A 13,055-nucleotide genomic window follows, 5' to 3' on the forward strand; every position below is an offset into this window, starting at 1 on the left:
TTATGCCCTGTGGCTTCTATGCCCAGCACTTGTCTCGAGGTATCTTTACCACCTGGAGGAATTATGATACTCGGTAACTTCGATATGAGGCACGTATTCTATTTAAGGGTTGTAATTAGGAAGGAAGAAGAAAAGCTATAGAGGTAGCATATGGAAGAAAACATGGGAGGATTGATTATTTCTTTGACATATCTTCTTGTAGAGTATCTTAAGTATGTGTAGGTTTTAAACTACTAACTAATTTGTACACACATATTAACATAATAGGAATACGGTGACATAAACAAAGCAAATCTATAATTACCATCCATCTCCAGTGAAGCCAAGAAAACCATTTAGGCACCCTAGGCATTTGTGAAAATTTGTCTATGATATGATGGATATTGTCCAACTGTACTTGAACAGTCTGAGAGAAATCAGACAAATTAAAGCAGCCCATTTCTGGGATCTGTTCACCTCCCATATGTCCTTTTAACCGTAGATAGTCTATAGTCATAAGATTTTGGAGTGCTACACCTTGCACCCCTCCCAACTCCTGGTTGAGTTCCAACAGTACAGATCCGGTCAAATTCGTTGTGTCACTGTATGCACATGCCAGCCTAGACATCTCCCTCCTCATTCCAATGGCAAGTCCAGGAAATGGTGGGGTGGACGCAGCCACGACCACAGCATCGCCCGGATCCCTGTGGAGGCTTTTTGATGATCATCCCCCGGCACGAGTCCTCCAGAGAGTGCTGATGCCGGAAGCTCCTCCTCATATCGTATCTTAGTTCATTTTCTGGGTATCCAAGCTAGGCCTTGATCTTCTGCATAGAAACAAACAGACCCTTTGTACACACTTTGACATGCCCTCTATACCACTGTGCAGAACTCATTGGAGGTCAGTACACAGGGACTGCTTTTTTTTTATTTTTTTATTAAGATAAAGGAATATTATCAGAAAAGAGTACCTCCATAGCTGATCATCTGACACCCTTTACGTGATCAACATTAAGGATATTTAAAGCATGCGTTGATCTTTGATTTACCAATAGTTTTATCCTATCAAGGAGTAATCCCCCTTTACAGAAACATATCTTGTCCTCGAAGATGAGCCAAGACTCCTCACTCTGAAAATAGGGAGACCTTGAAGATGTGTGGAAACACTGCCCCTGCTTCTGGCCTGCCTTCCCCCACTTGCCGATGTGGTGGGAATGGAGAACAAAGAGCATTCAGTTTACGCATTCCATGAGCAACTAACGGAACCCTGCTGAGCCTACCTTTGCCCGGCTACTGCTGACATTAATACTGTGCTTGATTGTCTATTGGATAATGCTATGCCCTGGAATCATGTAACCCTGCTGCATTATATAAACCCTGGACCTTCAATAAAGTTTTGCTGGCGACACGTGGGAGCGTCAGCCCTCCCAGTTCTTTCTGTCTTTCTTTATTTTCTTCGCCCCCCTTCGCACCTCAGGACCTGCTTGACTAGGCACGGCTGGACCGTGTCAGAGAGGAGAAGGTCATGAGAGGAGGGAGGCCTGGTTAGAGATGCAAAAGAGTGAAGGAAGGAAGGAAGTCACCCATTGCTAGAGAAAGCAGGTAAGTATGGTCAGAAGGATTCAGAAACTACAGACCTCAGTGGGCTATTCTTGGAGTGTCCTTTCTATGATCTGATCCTGTAGCCAAAAATTTCAGGCAGACTTTTCCTTTTATGTATATCAAGATACAAAACTCAAAATGTTGCACCTACACAGAGACATGAAAAGACCCTTTTTTGTTCATTTGTTTTCATTTTTTTGCCATTTGGAAAACCTTAACCACTGACCTATAAACAGTAAAAATATTCCTATTGTGTTAAGTCAAGTCATCCAGTTAGTGAGTTTCACAGCATGTTCCTCATCTGGGTTTGCCGCAGAAGGATCACAGGAACCGTTTGCAGCTCCTATTCCACACTGTTCATAACTCACACTGGATTCCAGGAATTAACACTTTGTTCTTTCTATTAGATAGGTTTCGGCTATTAATCAAACTTACGCATTAAACATATTGTACCTTTTCCATAGATTACACCTGGTTATAAATCAAGCTTTAAGCAGAAACTAAACTATAGCAAAGTTAATTGCTGGAGTGTCTACGTTCCCCCCTTTTTGTTTAGCTTGCATCTTTTGTAACATTAATGAGAAGACTGCTGATTGCTGTCGAGCTTGTTGACATTTCCAGGTAGCTCTTCTCCAGATTATACAAAACACAAATAACAAACATAATACAATTATTGTAAGTGTAGCAGTGGAACCTCTAAAAATGTTTAAGTGTTTTATAGTGTCCAGATTACTTATTCCATCTGCAATGCTTTCCAATAGATTAGAACCACTTAAAACTTGTAATTATTTCTGGAAAGTATCAGTAATGTGCTGTTGAAGTTCTATTATTTCTTGAGTCATATTACCATGATTTAAAAAATGTTTTTTAACATTATCCCAGAGAAAATAAGTATGATTATAAGGTATAGGAGTAACACAAAATCCAGTTGTATTCCAATCACATTTCATAGAAATTTGACATTGCAAACTAACAATTTGATCTCCTAGCATAATAACTGCTTGTTGCAAATCAGTCAGTTGTGCATTAATTTCACTATCTATCGGTCTTTGGGTGGTCTACAATTTTGACAAATTAGCATGCCAATTATTAACAAAGTCAACAATCTGAACACTTGTTGTAGCAGTTGCAGTTATGGCTATGATCCCCAGGCCAGCTGCAATGATTAATCCAATCATTCATTTAGTTATCTGCAGAAGATTATCAATAGTATATTGGAGAAGCATCATGCTTGGAGAATCTTGCCACTTTCAGTGTAGTTGAACTGGAAGTCAGAGACCTCTTCTAGCCTTAAGAATATAAAGACTATCTTTGTGGAAAAAGGAACAGAATTATTAATACAATATAGAATGAATAATTTGCACAGGAGATAGAATATCCAGATGAATTCCATGCTGTGCGACCAATCATAATTTAAAAAGGCAATCTGATGGCCATCAGACACATGAAAAGATGTTCCACATCACTAATCAGTAGGGAAATGCAAATTAAAACCACAATGAGATATCATCTCACACCAGTAAGGATGGCCAGCATTGATAAAACTAAGAACAACAAATGCTGGCAAGGATGCGGAGAAAGGGGACCCCTCCTATGCTGCTGATGAGAATGTAAGCTATTTCAACCATTGTGGAAAGCAATATGGAGGTTCCTCCAAAAACTAAAAATAGAAATACCATTTGACCCAGAAACTCCACTCCTTGGAATTTACCCAAAGAATACAAGTTCTCAGATTCAAAAAGACATATGCACCCCTATGTTTATTGCAGCATTTTTTACAATAGCCAAGATATGGAAGCAACCTAAATGTCCATCAGTAGATGAATGGATAAAGAAGATGTGGTACATATACACAATGGAATACTATTCAGCCATAAGAAAGAAACATCCTACCATTTGCAACAACATGGATGGAGCTGGAGGATATTCTGCTCAGTGAAATAAGCCAGGCAAAGAAAGACAAGTGCCAAATGATTTCCCTCATTTGTGGAGTATAACAGTGAAGCAAAACTGAAGGAACAAAATAGCAGCCTACTCAGAGACTCCAAGAATAAACTAGTGGTTACCAAAGGGAAGGGGTGTGGGAGAATGGGTGGGGAGGGAGGGAGAAGGTGACTGAGGGGTATTATGTTTAGTATACATGGTGTGGGGGATCACGGGGAGAACAGTACAGCACAGAGAAGGGACACAGTGGATCTGTGGTATCTTCCTGCACTGATGGACAGTGACTGCATTGAGATATGGGTGGGGACTTGTTAATATGGGTAAATGTAGTAACCACATTGTTTTTTCATGTGAAACCTTCATAAGAGTGTATATCAATCATTCCTTAATAAAAAATTTTTAAAAATAAAATACATCTCCACTGCCAAAAAAAAAAAAAAAGGCAATCTGATGCAGGCTGTAATATAATGACTCTCATTTATTGTAAAACTCAATCAACCACTTTTTGTGATGCTATCATTCCACATATGGCCTTTCCAAGCTATCAGACTCTATAAAGCTGAGGGAATTTTCCATAAGTGATATTGCAGGGGCCCAAAATGTAAATGTAGGGTAGAAGGAGACATCCCACTTCTATGCCAATAAATGGTCTCATTAGAAGAAGTGACAATAGTGTTATTAATGCCACTAATATATTTATGCCATTTCAAGTTATGCCCCTGTCTTTTGGTCTGGGCAGAACCTTGAGGGGTCCAATCAATGATGCTTCCATAGGAAGTATTAAGTAAAACCCGACCTGTTTCTCCTCAACAATTCATCCAGTGCACCCATTCACTGATTTTCATAGCTATTGGCTGGGTGCAGATGGGCAAATCAGGGAGATAGTCTGTTGTGTCTTTTGTATGATCTTTTTTGTGGATTTCGAATGTTTGAAGAAGGAACAATTTTTTATTGGTATCATTTTTGACAATGAATAGCCATGCAGCTGGTTGTATTTTTAAGCAATGGTTTTCATGTCCAACGCAATTGGGTATCCCCTCTACTCTCACTGTATAATTCTTAATGTTCATGCCCCCTTCTCCTGGCCTTAGTGAGCCATGAGTATCATAAGGTCCAGGAGTCCAACTGGAATCATTAACGTATATTGGGACCATTTCGGAGAGCCAATGAATAACTTGATTGATTGGGGGGTTAGGAATGTAAGCCCAATATGAATGCTTAATGCCATTAGCAGAACTTACCCCTATGGTGACCACAGCAATCAGAGCCAGTGTCTTGCCAATGGGTTTCAGCCCAGACAAGTTCGCTATGGATTCTGTGTGACCAAGGAAATTGACTGCAAAATGCTCTTTGTGGTGAAAGGGTCTTACAGAACTGCTGTCTGGCCCATCTCTCTCTCTCCTGCTCAAGCAGCAACCACACCTGCCCTCCCTCTCACCTCTCAGGTACAGATAAGCCCTCTGTTGCCCAGGTAATTATCTACTGATATGGAGATGAAAGATGCAAATTCACTAAAGCCTACTTATACCTCTGAGCACCTGTTGATATGCAGATGTACCAAAGCCAGGAGAGATATTCTGGAAATATTACAATTTACCCACACCAGGAACAAGTTTGAAGCATTGCGTGCCTGTCTGGTCTGTTGTATAATTTTTTCAGCTTCCTGTGTCATCTTTTCTAGTTGTCCCCATGTTGGGGGATTCACTTCTTGAGTTCTTGGTAATGGAACTTGAACTCTGGATCTTCCAATAATCATGGCTTGTATCTCATCAACTGGAGGTTCAACATCAAATCGAGGCCTTCTTGTTCATTTTTGGGGTTTTATCTTCTGTTAGAAAACAGCAAAAAACCTAAATGTGATTTATTCCTACCAGGAGGTTTAAAACGTTTTAACAGTAAGGTATTAACAAAGGGCCATGAGGTGGAAGCTGCTCAGGCTGAGAGTGGGGGTGGGAATTAATATGGGCCTGGCTATACCTGTTTGAGTTTTTTAAACCTACCAATAAGATTAAGACAAATGGAAGGGAAAGATATAACTAACTTGGTGAATTCTGGGAAAGAATGTGTACCCTGTAGTACTCAGCCAATGAGGAACCAGGGGAGGGACTCGCGCACTAGGAGAAAAATTATTGGCGCCAAACTCCCCAGGTGCGCCTGCCCACCAGACACCGGATTTTGCAACGCCTTCATTAAAGCCTCACTCCGCTGTTCTGTTTGTCTCCGTGTCCACTTATTGAATTTAGACCAGTGAGTGTGTTGCCACAATTTGGGGGCTCTTGCCTGTGCGAGGTGGGGGCACAAGCAGAGCAGGAAGACAAGTCACCCTGGCTTTGGGAGGCCCACTCTGTCTGGGCATCTCACCTTCACATGGAAGCCAAGAGAAGACCTGATACTGTTGTGCAGAGACAGCTTGACCAAAGCAGGGGAGTAAACGCAGGCACAGCAGCAACCGGGCAACCTCATGCTTGAGCCTGGTAGGAAAATTGGGCTGAAGTACTGCCTCAGTGGTTGGGCATTTTTCAGAGATTGAGTGTGTGTGGCTGAGACATGTCCTAGATATGAAGTGAGTGTGGGGTCCCGATCCGCGGTTCCATTCTCCCGTGAGGGAAATGACCAGAGACAGATGAAGTGAATCTTGGGGTGTGTGCAAGAAACTTCCATTATGGGGGTGAGTACACAAGGACCTCTTGAAAGATGGGGAATACAAATTCTAGACCTAGGGAAGCAAGGAAAGGGAACCAGATGAGGTCCCTTGGAATTCCCCCCAGATAGCCTGTTGGGGTGAAGGTTAAAGTCCTGGGGGGGGACACCTTCTATACCTGGTTAAGGACAAACAGAAGATAGTCAAATTTTGCTGTTTTGTCTGGATTAAAGTTGGATCCGATGAAAACTGGCTTTGCCAGGTTTAAGTAATTTTTTTGATAGTAAAAAGTCTCCAGTTCTCCTGAGGAATCTATTGGTTACCAAGGGCGCTTCCCCTATTTCCCCTCAACACCAGAGAAGGTTGCACTAAGGAGGAGGAACTACAAGAGACTTCCCAGGACAAGTCCGGGTGTTTGGGGGAGTGTGTGTGTTTTCCTTGGTCCGTGTGCCCACCACAGCGTAGCGTTGAGCTGCAGAGACACGGCGGTGAGGGGGGAGTGAAAGTTTTGCTTGGAGTTACTTGGGAGAAAGAAAGTGCTGGCTGCCTCACCAGGGAGGGGCGCCCTGGGAGGCTGGAGAGAGAAAGTTTTAAGTTAAAAGGTTGTGCACTTTGAGGGTGCCGGGGGCTTTGGAGAGAGGAGTGCCCCAGGGGTTGGGGGTTACCCTTGTTAAGGATTCTTTAGGAGTGTGGCTAGGGGCTGGGGGTGTAGACTTGTTAGGTGGCCTCAAGTATCTTTGATGAGACGTATTTCTTATCAGTCCTCTAGGTAATTCTGCAAAATTAGCTTAACACAAGAAATTTACTGCTTTAGTCCCCTCCCAGGATAGCAGCTTCCTGGTTTGGAAGCCTATCAGGACTGTCTGCCCTTCTTCCAAGGGGGCAAAGTTATTGTCTGTTTACTAATGAGTAAGCTGAGAGTCTTGCTTCTTGACCTCCTGGGTATTAAAATGCAATCTTTTGGATGAAATCCTTCCTGCCTTCTGCTATGTTGTTTACGGCTGTGCCTGCATACTGAATTGATTGCCTGGGTTGCAGACTATTTGGGGTTGGAGGAAAAAATAAAAAGAAAAAAAAATAGCATATAGGAAAAGTTAAAAATAAAAGAAGAAGAAGAAGCTGGACCTGTATGATTAACATAATAAAGACAGGCTATCCTGAGGTTCCCTCCTTTATCTGAGGAATATTCAAACTTTCCAGGCCAAGTTGTTCCTGTCTTTTTGAGCTTTAATTAACTCTGGGTCTTTTTAGTGGACTTTCCTGACCTTTTCTTCTTTCCACCCCACTCATATCTATTTAATTTTGGGACCTACTTTATGTCTCTTTCCCTCTGGGTAAAATTGTAACATTTCCAGAATATCTCACCTGGCTTTGGTATACCTGCATATCAACAGGCATTCAGAGGTGGAAAGAAGTATGGCTTTAGTGCATTTGCAGCTTTCCTCAGGGGTGGAGAGAAGTTCATCTCCATAACAATGGGTAATTACCTGTGCAAGGAGGATTTATCTGTACCTGAGAGGTGAGGGGGAGGGCCGGTTGTTGGCTGATGCTGGAGCCTGAAAGAGAGAAACGGCCCCACACCACAGCTTGTGAGCAATAAATGGATTTTAAACTTTATTTCTCCCTTTGACTGATTTCAGTTTTTAGAGGCATTTTGCCACAGGATTTCCTCTCCCCAGACTTAACAATTTAAGAAGGACTTAGAGTTTTCCCTTACCTTCTGGGGAGTCCACCCAGAATCCCAAGGTGTTTCCATGGGGTGAGGTCCCACTAGGACAAGGGGAAATTTGTTAATGCTCCCCTCATGGGTACTGAGGTGAGAAGTTTTAAGCATTGTTAGAAGATCTCCTTGGCCTTGTTAGAAAAGAGTATAAAACCTAAATGTGATTAATTCCCACTAGGATGTTTAAACATTTTAACAGTAAGGTACTAACAAAGGGCCACGTGGTGGAAGCTGCTCAGGCTGAGAGTTGGGGTGGGGAATTGATAAGGGCTTGGCAATACCTGTTTGAGTTTTTTAAACCTACCAATAAAATTAAGACAAATGTAAAGGAAAGGTATAACTGGCTTAGGTGACATCCGGGAAAGAATGTGAACCCTGTAGTACTCAGCCAATGAGGAACCAGGGGAGGGACTCACGTACTAGGAGATAAATTATTGGCGCCAAACTCCCCAGGTGTGGCTGCCCACCAGACACCTGATCTTGCAGGACTGTCATTAAAGCCTCGCTCTGCTGTTCTCTTTGTCTCCATGTCCACTTATTGAATTTGGACCAGTGAGTGTTTCTCACAGCCTAGTGGACCAATTAGGTCAATTCCTGGGACCTAATATATATATACTTAAGTTGAACTGATGTCCTTCATGAATATCTTACTCCCTGGTGGTGAGAGAGGGGTGATCAGGAGAGTTGCTTGTCCATTTGGGAACAAAAACACCCACCGGGCCAGGGGGTCGAGTCAGCAGAACAAAAGTTCCCAAACATGGATTCTAGATGGGATAATAATCTAGGGGATAGAACTAAAATGCAGGATCTTCGAGGGCTAATTATAAAGAGAATTAGAGAATCAGCCCCAAGATCTCAAAATGTTACTAAGGAAGTTGGGGTCCAATAGTAAAAGGAAGAGACCTTAACTGCATTTTCACAGACACTCAGGGGCCAGATGAGAAATTATTCACGACTTGACCCAGAAGCTCAGGTAGAACAGGGTCTTTTAAAAGTCAATTTTGTAACCAAAAGTTGGTTGCTAAGAAATTACAGAATTTAGATGGATGGAATGAGACATCTATAAAGGAATTACTGAGAGAAGCTCAAAAAGTGTTTGTTAGAAGAGAGGCTAGAAGTTTGTATTTCAAATAGTTAGAGGGAGAAGCAGACCATCTCCAATGGACTCCAGGGAAACTACAAATTCTAGGGGAATTGAAAGCAATCCTTAGTCACAGCCCCAGTCCTGGCACTTCCATCTTTAGAGAAGCTGTTTCACTAGTTTGTTACTGTTGAACAAGGTTCCCTATAGGGGTTTTTGTAAGGCTGGAGGTGCCAGGGGAAGGGGTGAGCCTGCTGGACAAGCTCAGGCCTCACCAAACAAGGCAAAGAGACCAACAGGTTCCAGTCTGACAACATTCCAGGGCCTGATAGGACAATATTCCTAACTAGAGCCATTCCCCAAGCTAGAAGAATAGTAGTAACTTTCCAGTACCTGGCTAAAGGCCAATGAGAGACCCCCATGTATGCTAGGTGAGCAAATCCTCATGCCACTATATACCTTTGCTCTCCCTCCCCTTGCCTTCTTTAAAAACTTTCTCCCTGCCCTGCTGAGCATGACTTCCCTAGCATGTGATACCCAGACCGGGGAACATCACCCAGGAATTGCACTCAAATAAACTGCCTGGCCCTTTGTTGCCTCTCATCGCCTGCTTATTTCGGTTGGAATTTATCTTACATTTTAGAATTTATCTTACAGTTTTGACCAAAGCCTGAGGAGGAAAGAAACAACCAATGGCCTTTATGTCTGAACTGTTAGAACCTGTCTCTCAAGGATGGCCTGAATGCATTTATCTGAGGAATATTCAAACATTCTAGGCCAAGTTGCTCCTATCTTGGACCCTCATGGTCAGTACTCCTCACCTGGTTCGGGCCATACCTATTTAATCAGTGGGCTGGGTGCTGGCTAATAGATTCTCAAATTTTAAGATATGAAGACCTGACCTTAACCACAGACACCTGTCTCAATCCCACCAGCTTCTTATGTGCAGGGAGGCTGAAGGCCAATCAGAATTGAGCCATAGTTACATAGACCTCATAGAATATCAGACTCGGGGTAGTCTATACATTTGGAAAAATTTGGACAGAAAGAGGTCTCAAACAGTAACAGAAAGGAATTAATTCATGGGGAATTAATGAAGGAGGTTCTGGAAAATCTTTTACTTCTAGGTGAAATACTATAATGCATGTGAATGGTCACCAGAAAGGAAATTCTTATGTAGCAACAAGTAATAGAATTGCTTATGCAGCCACTAAAGAGGCTGCAACTGAAGATGAAATTAGACTTAAATATCACAACTAATATCCTTAAAATTTCCTTTATCACAAAGTTTTCTTTAAGAAATGGAAATTAAGAAGCTACAGGAGGTGGGGGCATCTTGAGATGAGAAAGAGAGGTGGAGATGGGAGATTTACCAGATGGGAGAGAAATGATCAGCTGACCTATTATGAGAGAGCTGATGAACACATCTTAGAGGAGCCACTGGGGTCCCCAGGTGATGTGTGATGATTTGACACCAATTCTGAAAAGGTTTATAGGAGTTTCATAATGTGCCAAAGAATTAAGAAGTGTATGAAAAAGCCAGTACCTGGAGGGAGACCCCCCAGGAATAAGACCACTCCAAAGTATCCAAATTGACTTTACTGAGATGCCAAAAGTTGGGAAGCTTAAATATTTATCAGTGATTGTTGACCATCTCACTGGATGGGTGGAGGTCCACCCATTAACAATTGCAAGGCCCACCCATTAATAATTGCAACAGCAGGATCAGTGATAAAGGTACTGTAAGAATGGAAATAGGTTAGCATAAGCATAGCCAGCTTAAGAGCCTAGAAGCCATTTTCTGAGTATGTGACTTAGAAAGAAAAACTGGAACTGGGTAAGGCCTTGAAAAACAAGCTAATCATGAACACCGGGTGGTGGGCAGCTGTGAACCTTGGTCAGCTAACCTTGGTCAGCTGATCTTACATACCAAGCTTATCGTGCAGAACCTCCCTAACAATTGAAGAGTGGTCTTATCTTGCTCTCGCTTAACCCCAGGATGTATGACTAGCAAAAATAATGTGCAGCTGTAGAAAATTACTATGAGTTAAGTGCTTTGAAAATGCTATATAAACCCTTGGCTCTGAGTGCTAAGGGTCCTTGTTGAAACCTGCTGTGCCGGGCAGACACTTGGACCGCAGCTAGCTGGAATAATAATAAACCTCTTGCTTGTTGTATCGATCTGCTGTGGCCTTCATCTCCTCACTGGGGGGAAGCGCAGACTGGAATAAGGCCGTTGGGTCTTACAGTACTTTTAGAGCAAGTAATTCCTAGGTTTGGGTTAATATAAAATGTTGATTCAGATAATGGGAGTCGTTTTACTTCAAAAGTACTACAGGGAGTAATGATAGCACTCCAGGTACAATGGGATTTCCATACTCCTTGGCGTCCACCATCCTCTGGAAATGTAGAAAGAATGAATCAGACTCTTAAGCATTTAACCAAATTAATATTAGAAACCAAGTTGCCTTGGACTAAATGTCTTCCTATAGCACTCCTAAGGATTAGAACTGCTCCCTGAAAGGATTTAGGACTTTCTCCTTATGAATTATTATATGGGCTACCATATCTGGGAAGGGCAACAGACTTGCCCACTATGGAAACAAAAGATCATTTTTTAAGGGAACATGTGCTGGCCATGTCTTCAACCTTATCTTGTCTCAGGCTGAAAGGACTCCTCATCCAGACTCCCCCACTTGAGTTTGTTGGATTCCCCTGAGGAAGGCGCCGCCCCAAATCACTCACCAAAGACGTTTCTTGATGCAACAAGCAAGAGGAATTTATTCAGAAGCCAACTAGCTGGGGTCCAAGTCAGCCCGACGCAGCGGGTCTTAACAAGGACCCTAAGCACTTCTAACTAAGGGGTTATATAGGATTTCCGAGGCATTCAGCCCTAGAGGATCACCATGGTTACAGATTATTTTGTAACAGTAAGATAATTATTCTACAAAGGCAGTAATTTTTCAAACCTCCGATTTCTGGGTTGGCGCCACGTCCTGGGGGGTGCAGCAAGATAAGATCATTCTTTTACTGCTAGGGTGATTTAGCAAGGTAGGGTCAGTATTTATGCTTAACTAACCAAAAGGTTACCGCTGCCAGCAGTCATGATTGATTAACTTATTTTTCCAGAGGAGTTACCTGGTTTCAGTTGTTCTCTCTGAGTCACATATCAGAATGGTTTTTTGGGCTTCAAGATGGCCACTCTTAGGCTAACTTATTTCTCAGGGAGGTCGGGGTCCTACATTCCCCACTTCTCTTTCTGGACATTCTAATCATGGAATGTTGGTTTCTTCTTGTTGTGTGAGGGTATGATACTGTTGTCTCAGCATTAGCACCTGCACAGCACTCACTCTTTCTCTAATAAAGGTTATTACTCGGTTTAAAATGCAGGGACCTAAGGTGAGGAGCAATATAAAAATAAGCAGGGGTCCTGCCAAAGTGGATATTAGAGTTGTAAGCCATGGGGATCTAGAAAACCAGGATTCAAACAGGCTCTGGTTAGCTTCTCGTTCTCGCTTTCGCTGATCTAATCTTTCTCTTAATTTAGACATTGAGTCTCTTACTACTCCAGTATGGTCAGCATAGAAGCAGCACTCTTCTTTTAGAGCTGCACACAATCCACCTTCTTTTAGAAATAATAAATCTAATCCTCGTCTATTTTGCAGTACTACTTCAGAGAGGGAGGTTAGGGACTCTTCAAGTTTAGAAATAGACTGTTCTATAGTTCTCAAATCTTCATTGATAGCTATTCTTAGTCTTTCGTAATGTTGGTTCCCTTGTGTAATTGCAGCTGCTCCTGTTCCTACTCCGGCTGCGACCCCTACTCCTAGTAATACAGCTAGAGTGAGTGAGACTGGCTCTCTTTTATACCTTAGTCTAGGTTCTAATTCTGCCACGAATGTTAAGTCATCATGATACATTAGTCTGGGTACTAACTGGACCATTATACAAAATTCGTGAGAGAAATTGAAGACAGAGGTGGAAACACATGGAGTTAGTCCAGTATTACAGGCCCACCATCCTTCGGGTGGTAGGACTAAATACCTGTTTTCTCTTGTGGGGATCATGGGGATGGTCTCATTACA

Source organism: Manis javanica, chromosome 4 (genome assembly GCF_040802235.1).
Source record: "Manis javanica isolate MJ-LG chromosome 4, MJ_LKY, whole genome shotgun sequence".
NCBI classification, from domain to species: domain Eukaryota; kingdom Metazoa; phylum Chordata; class Mammalia; order Pholidota; family Manidae; genus Manis; species Manis javanica.